We start from the raw sequence: 10436 nt of genomic DNA, 5'->3' as shown, positions 1-10436 counted from the left end.
CTCTCTCCCCATCCCCCTGGAGCCCTAGGTGAGTAGTTGTGAGAGAGGTTTTTTGCGTAGTCCCTTTAAGAAGAATCCTGGTTCTGAAGAATCAGTCTCTTTCTCACAAACAGTATCCTGACTTGTTTTCAGCTAAATACTGTCCATATGCCTCTTCTAGGCTCTGGGGATGCAGGCTGGAGCTTTGTTCCTGGGACTCAGGACCCTCCCCTCTCTGCTAAACTCACTTCCCACCACATGAGTCTCTCCCGGCTGCCATTCACTCTGGGGAGCTGGGCAGCCCTCTCCGTGTTTCCGCTTTTCCTACCAGTCTCAGTGTGGCTTCTTCAGTGTTCCTTGATTGAATAGTCCTCTTAGTTTAGTCCAAAGTTGTTTTTTCCAGATGATGGTTCTTAAAATTAGGTTGTAATCCACTTTGGTTCTGAGAGGTAGAAGTTGGTACATCCGCCTGCTCCATCGCCATCTTGTCTTTATTCTTTTTTGTTTCCTTTTTTTTTTTTGTTTTTTTTGGGGGGTGTTTTTTGGCGGGGAGTCAAATTGCATTGCCCCAAATCAGAAAAAAGCACTTCAGAGTTTTCTTGTTCCCTATTGTCCTACTGAACCAGGGAGCAGCTGAGGAATGCCTCAGCTTTGCTCTAATTGTGGAACTGCACTTGCTGTCCCAGGTACAGATAGATATCACATTTGTAGGCATATGAATGGTATTCATCTCAGCTTGTAATGCATAAGACATTGTGCTGTGTTTCACCATGTTCTGTTTGTCCTGTGGTGTGATTTACTAGTGTGGACCCTGAAAAAGGAGATACTTGCTAGGAAGTGCTCCTGATGGCTAACTGGGATGAAATTAAAAACAAACAAAAAACCCACAGAGCCTAGTAGCAGCCATTTCCACACAGGAGCCTCTCAGACAAACCACAGTTCAGGGAAAACCCTGTAGTTAGCTTCCTGCCTCCTGCACCAAACTGGGTGCCATCTAAGACAGTCCTTATAAAGGAGTTCCTGGAATCCTATTTCAACCAATAAGACTGAAGCTTTCCCCATCTAATCAGAACTGTGAAGTTCTGACCAATCAGAAAAGCTCTATTTTGAAGATTCCCTTTTGGACCAATCAAACTGAAGATTCAGAGCCCTCATTTGCATGAGGATGACCAATCAGGGACCAGGGGTAAGAACTTTAGTTTATATGAGCCAGCTCCCTTCAGGTTCTGAGGGTGCACTTTACCTTTCTGCTGAAGACAGAGGACTTTATTTTCCCAACTGAGCTGAAACACCAAAGATGTCTGGCTGGAGCAGAGCAGACCAATACAGCATAAAGCAGACCCACAAAGAGCAGATCAGTCTAGCCAGAAAGGGGCCTGGCTCTAGGATTGTTCCACAGCTGTGTGGTTCTCACATCTGTGTTGTGTCACAATTTTGTTTTTCACTGAAGAAAAGTTTTCTTCTTCACTGCACTGCTAACTGGAGATTCCTCTTGGTGCTGAATTGGTGCCAATGATCATTGGTAAACACTAGATGCAACCAGTTAATCACTTTCCTGTTTCTACTGCTCTCTTGTCATCACCAATAATATTAGGGAAGCAACCAAAGAAACCTTTATATTCATGATTACATTCCACCAACAAATGAAGATCTTTCTTTGGCTGTTCTCTTATGAGACAGGAAATTTTTCCATAAGTCTTTACTACTTCTGTTACTGCATCATTGAGATCTGTTTTACTTTGATAACCACTAGCACTAAATACTTGCTAAACTCTGCAAGGCCTTTTCTATCTTCTGATATTCCTTGGTTAATGGTTCTGCACACTAATTCCACTGCTCTTGTCCAGTGGTCAGCAGCTCCTTCACACCGTCATCCATAACTCTGGTGAATTTACCAACAGCATCACACTTCTATTTCTTTTACTTTTTTAATTTTTAAAAAATTTTCTTAAGTGAGAAGCAGGGAGGCAGAGAGACAGACTCCCACATGCACCCTGACCAGGATCCACCCAGCAATCCCCATCTGGGGCCGATCTCTTCCCACCTTGAGCCATGCTCACAACCAAGCTATTTTTAGTACTTGAGGTGGAGGCCTCATGGAGCCATCCTCAGCTCCCAGGGATGATGTACTTGAACCAATCCAGCCATGGCTGCAGGAGGGAAAGAGAGAGAGAGAGAGAAGTGAGAGGGATGAAGAAATAGATGGTCATTTCTCCTGTGTGCCCTGACAGGGTATCAAACCTGGGACATTGGCACACTGGACTGATGCTCTATCCACTGAGCAAACCAGCCAGGGCCTCCATGTGCAGTTTTGATAAATTTTTCTTCACAGTAACCTGTGACTTGCTTATTTTGAAGAGAAGAGATAGGAATAGCTGACCCAAATTTCACCAAGACCCTGAGATAGTGCTTAAACTTTAGTTTAGATATCAATAAGTGTTAGTAGGTTAACTAATATTCAATGTAGCTTCTCATCCTATACATTTTGGAGTCTTTCCTGGGATCTTCTACCACACAGTCAAATGTAAAGGTAGGACAAACCTGCTCTGGATGGGTAGTTCAGTTGGTTAGAGTGTTTTCCTGACATGCCAACTGTAATGCCAGTGGCTGAGGCAAGGCAGATCCACCTTGGATTTGGGCAGACAGTAGAAAAACTACAGAGCCAGAAAGCGGGACATTACTGTTTAATAGAGTCTCACAATAGTGGATGAGCTATCAGGCAGGAAAAAAACCCTCTTTTCTGACAAACAGCAAAAAATGGCCTCTCACCATGGCGGGCAGGCAATCCACAATCCGCCATCCACAGTCCCCCTGAGTGCAAGCACCCATAGCCTTATATCAGCCATACACACATGGTGTAGCCACACATTCATGTACCAATCAGGCAAAGGGGTTGCAGCTGGTAAACCAGCGAGCAAGCCTAACACAGCTGCCCCACATTCAACCCCTTTAGTGGTGCTCACTTTACAATCTACATGACATCAAACAGAGACTACAGCAAGGTACAAAATAATTACAAAGGTGCCCTTCACAATATCTCCCTGATCACTTTGCCCAGGGTGTCAACTGGAGGCCCACCTCCTACCTCCCTAACCCACAGTAAGTGGAGGGCCTGCATGGTCCAGGACCATGTCTATTAAAAACAAAGTCTCCTTGGTGCATTTCTGCAACTGAGTAAGAAGCAGTCTATGATGGCCCAGCTATCTGTGCAAATCATGAAGGTAAGCACATTAGAAGGGGACCGGTGGATTGCCAATTTTACATGGGGCTTCTGGCCCCCTTTCCATCTTTGTTGGATGGGTCTCTCCGCCTTCCCCCTAATCAAACTGAGATAACAGGTCTTGGGGATGCTGCAACCTGAATGCCAGCCATTTTTCTGGCAGATGCCAGGGCCACTGGCTTCCCCCACTTTTTCAGTAGTTGGAACCTTTGTTCTGACTCAAGCTGCTGCCAAAGTTCCAACAAGACTTCATTAGGCTTGCCATCCAATTTCTCCCTATCTGCCCCAGCTGCAATCAAATCCACAGACCCATTCCTCTTGCTAGTCAGAGGGGCAGCATGGGCAGCAGCCCTCACAGCTTTGTGATTCCATGATGTCTCCAGCTCCCCCAAATCTGCTACCATCTGTGTAATGGCATTGATAGGCTGTCCCACATAGGGGCCCAGGATAGCCCCTAGTGACCCAAAATGGGCTGATGAGGCACTGCAGAGGTTAAGATGTCGCATCCCAGCTGTAAACACTTCCTTGTTTAGTCCACGAGACCCTGTGTGGAAAGTAGCATTCTTCATACCTAGTTCCCAAAGGACCTTTACTAACTCACTATAGCACTGCCACCAACTCAGTCCCCCCAGCAAGTCCCCAGCATTCTTCCAGACTGTACCAAAGATAGCCATCACCCATTCTAATAGGGTATGGTTTCCTGGGTTGTCATGGCAGTTCTGAAGACGCTGCCTCAAGGAGGAGTGTGTGGTATGGCCAATTTCTCCATCTCTGTTCCAGAGAGCATGATGCCATCCGCTCCTGTGTCCCACAACCTCAGTAACCAAGCTGCCAGTGCCTCCATGGGTTTCTGCTTGAATTTTACCCCCAACTCCATCAGCTCTGCCTGGGTGTAGGGTCAGACCACAGAGTGCTCCACTATCTGTGGAGGAGGCTGTGGTTTCCCTAAGGGACTCTTTGCTGCTGGGATTTTACCTTTCTGGTGACCACCAGCTGGGCTCTGAGTCTTCAAATAGCAATTGCTGCTCGAACTTTCCCCTTAGAAGAGGAGGAGTAGGAAACGCCTGCTCCTGCCAACTCAGAGCCACTCCACTGGCAGGAATGTAGCTCCATCTTCTGTGCCCACCTTGTTCCTGCAGCTGCTGGCTCTTGGCCTGAAGCTGACTCTCAAGCTCCTGAACTTCCAGTTGTTTCTCCAACAGCCATCGCCACCAACATTCAGCTTCTAAGACAAAGTGCAACTCATGAACCCACTATTCCTTCTCCAGAGACCACTCCGGTTCCAGGCACTGTTGGTGTTCAGCCTGCACCTCACACTGCAACTCTTGAACCTAGTTGGCCTTCTTCTCCAGTCCTCACTCCAGTTCACACCATTGCTGGTTCTCAGCCTGCAGCCTGACCTACAGTTCTTGGTTCTGCAGCTCTTTCTCCAGTGACTGTTCCAGCTCATGTAGTTATTGCCATTTGGTCTATAGCTCACCCTGGAGCTCTCAACCTTGGGCAGCCTCTTACATGTAGCTCTCCATTTCCTCTTGTAGGGCTATAAAAAACACCTAGCCTATGGCCCCCAAAAGGGCAGCTATGGGGAACCTTAAGCTGGAGAACAGCAACCACTCCTCTCCCACACACATCAAGAGTTTCTGTGGCTCCAGACCGATCTGCTCCAAATCCTGCCCACTATGTTAGATGTAATGCTGGTGGCCAAGGCCAGGCAGGCCCACACTGGATTCAGGCAGACAGTAGAGAAACTGCAGAGTCAGAAAGCGTTGGGCTATTACTGTTTAAAAGAGTCTCACAATGGTGGATGAGCAAACAAGCAGTGAAAACCTCTTCTCAGGCAAACAGCAAAAAATGGCCCCTCACAGTGGCAGGCAGGCATTCCACAATTTGCCAACCACACTCCCCGAGTGCAAGCACCCATAGCCTTACATAGGCCATACACACATAGCGCAGCCAGAGGCACATTTATCAGCAGGTGCAGTGGGTGCATGCCCTGGGCCCTGACTTCTGAAGGGCCCTGCAAAAGCCCAACTTTACACTTTTTTCTAATGACACCGTTTGGTTTCATATGTGTAATTTTAAGATGAATAGTATGTAATATTTTTATTTTAAAATACAGTTAACATGTATTTTTATTTTCTCTGTCTCTCTCTCTCTCTTTTTAAGGGGCCCAATATTTTCTTCTATGCCTGGGGCCTCAACCTACCTTAATCTGACTCTGGGTACAGCCACACACCCACGTAACTAGTCAGGCAAGGGGCTTGCAGCTGGTAAACCAGTGAGCAAGCCTAACATCACTGCCCCACACCTACCTTTGCAGGTTTGACCCCAAGTCAGGGCACATATAAGATACAACCAAAACATGCCATAAATAAGTGGAGCAACAAATTGATGTCTCTGTCTCTCTCTCTCCCCTTTCTTTCTCTCTCCCCTCCTTCCTCTCTCTCTAAAATCAATCAATAAATAAAATAAAGGTAGGACAAACCCATATTGGGCCAGAATCTCCAACAATAAAAGGAATTTTCTCTTTGGGTTTTACTAGTTGCTTGGTCAACAAATCCCATTCCATTCCAAGTTTTGGGAATTCAGGAAGCTTGTTAAACAGCAGCTTCATGGAAGAGGTGCCAGCATGGCTCTTTCCACTCTAAGCACCTCCTGCTTTGGCTGACTATAAATCCTTAAACTAGTCAGACAATGATGTGTGTCATCCTAGTCGTCACCCCAGTCATTATCTGTATCAGTTGCTGGTCCTTGGCAGGCCCGGGGATGACTAAGGCATGTTGCAGTTATTAGAAGTGTTTTGGGGAACTGCATCCCCCCAGCTTAATTCCTCAGCCACCTGTTCATTCCCAGTTTCCAGGTTCACCAGGGATCATTGACACTGCTGACCTGGTTGCCACTACTGGCAGCTGATGAGTTGGCTTCAGCTGTATTTGCTGAGAGGGCATAGAGGAAAGCTTGGTCAGCCCTGAATTTCCACAAGAAAATGGATCTATTTTATCACTGAGCAAAATTTCAATACAGTCTGTGGGAACAAGACCTTATTTTCCTTTTTTATTTTTTCCTTCTAGCCATCCTTTACCTGAATTTGTGATGCTTCCTCCATTAAGCATCAGTTAATTATTTCCAGGTTCAGCAGCAAAATCATACTTGACCCAAGCCTTGGTGGCACGGGGGGCAGTTACCCTGGCGCCTCTGCCCCACCTCCCCATGTGCCTATTGGCTGTATATGGGCAGGTGAAGGTGAGGGCAGCTGTGGCTGGGATCTGGTGTGGTGACAATGGTGGCCAGAGCCTGGGTGCTCAGCCATTCCAGCCATCACCTGCTTCTCTCTCAACATTTATTATAATCCAGTCTTGTGGTGGTGAATTTCCTCAGCTTTTGTTTGTCTGGAAAGCCTTTATTTGTCCTTCATATCTAAAGGATAATTTTACTGGATATATTATTCTTGACTGGTAATTTCTCTCTTTCAATATTTTCTTTTTTTTTTTAATTCATTTTAGAAAGGAGAGAGAGAGAGGAGAGAGAGAGAGAGAAGGGGGGAGGAGCAAGAAGCATCAACTCCCATATGTGCCTAGACCAGGCAAGCCCAGGGTTTCGAACCGGTGACCTCAGCATTTCCAGGTCGACGCTTTATCCACTGCGCCACCACAGGTCAGGCTCTTTCAATATTTTGACCATTTGATTCTACTCTTTCTTTGCTTATAAGGTTTCTGCTGAAAAATCCAATGATATTCTAATGGAGTTTTCTTTACAAATTACAGTCTTTCAGGGGTAACTCGAGAATTATTTGTCATTAACTTTTGACAGTTTTAATATAATGTGTCTTGTAGAAGGTATTTTTGCATTGAGATAATTAGGTGTTCTGTTAGTTTCTTGAATTTGATGATCTAGCTCTTTTCATAGATTTGGGGGGAAAATTGTTTTTTGAGAGAGAAATAGAAAGGGAGAGGGAAGAGTGAGTCACAAATTCTCATAGGCTTTCTTCTTTTATTATTATTTTTTATTATTTTTTTATTTTTTTGTATTTTTCCGAAGCTGGAAACGGGGAAGCAGTCAGACAGACTCCCGCATGCACCCGACCGGGATCCACCCGGCACGCCCACCAGGGGGCGATACTCTGCCCATCTGGGGTGTTGCTCTGTTGCAACCAGAGCCATTCTAGCGCCCGAGGCAGAGGCCACAGAGCCATCCTCAGTGCCCAGGCCAACTTTGCTCCCATGGAGCCTTGGCTGCGGGAGGGGAAGAGAGAGACAGAGAGGAAGGAGAGGGGGAGGGGTGGAGAAGCAAATGGGCGCTTCTCCTGTGTACCCTGGCCAGGAATCAAACCCGGGACTCCTGCATGCCAAGTTGACGCTCTACCACTGAGCCAACCGGCCAAGGCCATGTTCTTTTATTTTTTAATTTTTATTTATTTTTTTACTCAATTCTTTTTTACCACCTGAGTCATTTCTAGGTTTCTATCTTCAATCACTAATTGTCTCCTCCATCTGGTCAGCTTTATTTCCCATGCACTCTTCATCTCATTTGTTGAATTCATCAGGTACAGAAATTTTGCTTGGGTTTTTGTTTGTTTGTTTTAGTTTTAGTCTCTTTGATAAAGTACACCTTTTTTTGTTTATTTTATTCCAGAGCTCATTGTACTGCCTTTCTAAATTTTCTTGTATTTCTGAGTTTTTCTCAAAACAGCAATCATTTTTATGATTTAAATTTGTGTTTACACAGATTCAAGTGTCCCTCCAAATATATCTCCCCCACCTCCTTACTCCCCCTCAGTCCCCCCATATCCCCTCTCCCAATGCCTTCCCCCCTTCTTCCAAGATTTGCTGTCCTGTTCTCTATAATGCTGTGTTATGTATATATAATTTCATTAATCTATTTCCCCTCTCTGATCCCATCTTCTTTTCTGCTTTCCCTCTGGTCCCTTTGATCTCACCTCTGCCTCTGTTCCATTGCACAGTTCACATTGTTCATTGGATTCCTCAAATGAGTGAGGTCATATGGTATTTTTCTTTCTCTGCCTGGCTTCGTTCACTTAGCATAATAGTTTCCAGGTCCATCCATGTTATCACAAAAGGTAAGATTTCCTTCTTCCTCACGGCTGCATAGTATTCCATTGTGTATATGTACCATAGCTTTTTAATCCACTTGTCCACTGACGGGCACTTGAGCTGTTTCCAGATTTTGGCTATTGTAAACAATGCTGCCATAAACATGGGGGTGCATTTCTTCTTTTGAATCAGTAATTTGGTATTCATAGGATATATTCCTAAAAGTGGGATAGCTGGGTCAAAGGGCAGTTCGATTTTTAATTTTTTGAGGAATCTCCATGCTGTTCTCCATAGTGGCTGCACCAGTCTGCAATCCTACCAGCACTGCAGGAGGGTTCCCTTTTCTCCGCACCCTCTCCAGCACTTATTATGTGTTGTTTTGTTAATAAGCGCCATTCTGACAGGTGTGAGGTGGTATCTCATTGTGGCTTTAATTTGCATTTCTCTAATGATTAGTGATGTTGAACATTTTTTTCATATGCCTATTGGCCATCTGTATGTCCTCTTTGGAGAAGTGTCTATTCATTTCTTTCACCCATTTTTTGATTGGATTGTTTATCTTCCTGGTGTTGAGTTTTACAAATTCTTTATAAATTTGGGTTATTAACTCCTTATCAGATGTATTGGCGAATATATTCTCTCATTGTGTGGGTTGTCTTTTTATTTTGTTAATGGTGTCTTTTGCTGTGCAAAAGCTTTTTAGTTTCATATAGTCCCATTTGTTCATCCTGTCCTTTATTTCACTTGCCCATGGAGATAAATCAGCAAAAATATTGCTACAAAAGATATCGGAGAGTTTACTGCCTATGTTTTCTTCCAAGATGTTTATAGTTTCATGATTTACATTTAAGTCTTTTATCCATATTGAGTTTACTTTTGTGAATAGTGTAAGTTGGTGATCTAGTTTCATTTTTGCAGGTAGCTGTTCAATTTTTCCAACACCATTTGTTAAAGAGTCTGTCTTTACTCCATTATATGCTCTTACCTCCTTTGTCAAATATCAGTTGTTCATAAAGGTGTGGGTTTATTTCTGGGTTCTCTGTTCTGTTCCATTGATCTATATGCCTGTTTTTATGCCAGTACCAGGCTGTTTTGAGTACAATGGCCTTGTAATGTAACTTGATACCAGGAAGTGTGATACCCCCCCCCCCGTTTTATTCTTCTTTTTCAGGATTTCTGAGGCTATTTTTGTTCTTTATTGGTTCTATATAAATTTTTGGAATATGTTCTATATCTTTGAAGTATGTCATTGGTATTTCAATAGAAACCGCATTGAATTTATAGATTGCATTGAGTAATATAGACATTTTAATGATGTTTATTTTTTCTATCCATGAACATGGTATATGCTTCCATTTGTTTGTTATCTTCCTTGATTTCCTTTAACAATGTTTTATGATTTTCTGAGTACAAGTCTTTAACCTCTTTGGTTAAATTTATTCCTAGGTACTTTATTTTGTTGCAATAGTGAAGGCGATTGTTTTTTTTAATTTCTCTTTCAGACAGTTCATTGTTGGTGTATAAAAATGCCACTGATTTTTGAATATTGATTTTATATCCTGCCACCTTACTGAATTTATTTATCAGGTCCAGAGGTTTTTTGACTGAGACTTTAGGGTTTTCTATGTACAATATCATATCATCAGCAAATAATGATAGTTTTACTTATTCTTTTCCAATTTGGATGCTTTTTATCCCTTCTTCTTGTCTGATTGCTATGGCTAGGACTTCCAGAACTATGTTGAATAAGAATGGTGAGCCCTGGCCGGTTGGCTCAGTGGTAGAGCATCGGCCTGGCGTGCAGAAGTCCTGGGTTCGATTCCCGGCCAGGGCACACAGGAGAAGCGCCCATCTGCTTCTCCACCCCTCCCCCTCTCCTTCCTCTCTGTCTCTCTCTTCCCCTCCCGCAGTGAGGCTCCATTGGAGCAAAGATGGCCCGGGCTCTGGGGATGGCTCCTTGGCCTCTGCCCCAGGCGCTAGAGTGGCTCTGGTCGCAACATAGCGATGCCCCAGAGGGGCAGAGCATCACCCCCTGGTGGGCAGAGCGTCACCCCTTGGTGGGTGTGCTGGGTGGATCCAGGTCGGGTGCATGCGGGAGTCTGTCTGACTGTCTATCCCTGTTTCCAGCTTCAGAAATAAAGAGAAAAAAAAAAAAAAGAATGGTGAAAGGGGGCACCCCTGTCTTG

At 44.4% G+C, this 10436-nt stretch overlaps 2 pseudogenes; both read right to left on the bottom strand.

Annotated features, from left to right (window-relative positions):
• Positions 1-635: 635 nt before the first annotated feature.
• On the bottom strand, positions 636-2077 carry LOC136306540 (sorting nexin-9 pseudogene; annotated as a pseudogene).
• Positions 2078-2214: 137 nt separating this feature from the next.
• On the bottom strand, positions 2215-6013 carry LOC136306539 (sorting nexin-9 pseudogene; annotated as a pseudogene).
• Positions 6014-10436: the final 4423 nt, after the last annotated feature.

The sequence above is a fragment of the Saccopteryx bilineata genome, chromosome 5 (genome assembly GCF_036850765.1).
Source record: "Saccopteryx bilineata isolate mSacBil1 chromosome 5, mSacBil1_pri_phased_curated, whole genome shotgun sequence".
In the NCBI taxonomy this organism is placed as follows: Eukaryota; Metazoa; Chordata; class Mammalia; order Chiroptera; family Emballonuridae; genus Saccopteryx; species Saccopteryx bilineata.
This window is presented reverse-complemented; position numbering and strand designations above follow the sequence as displayed.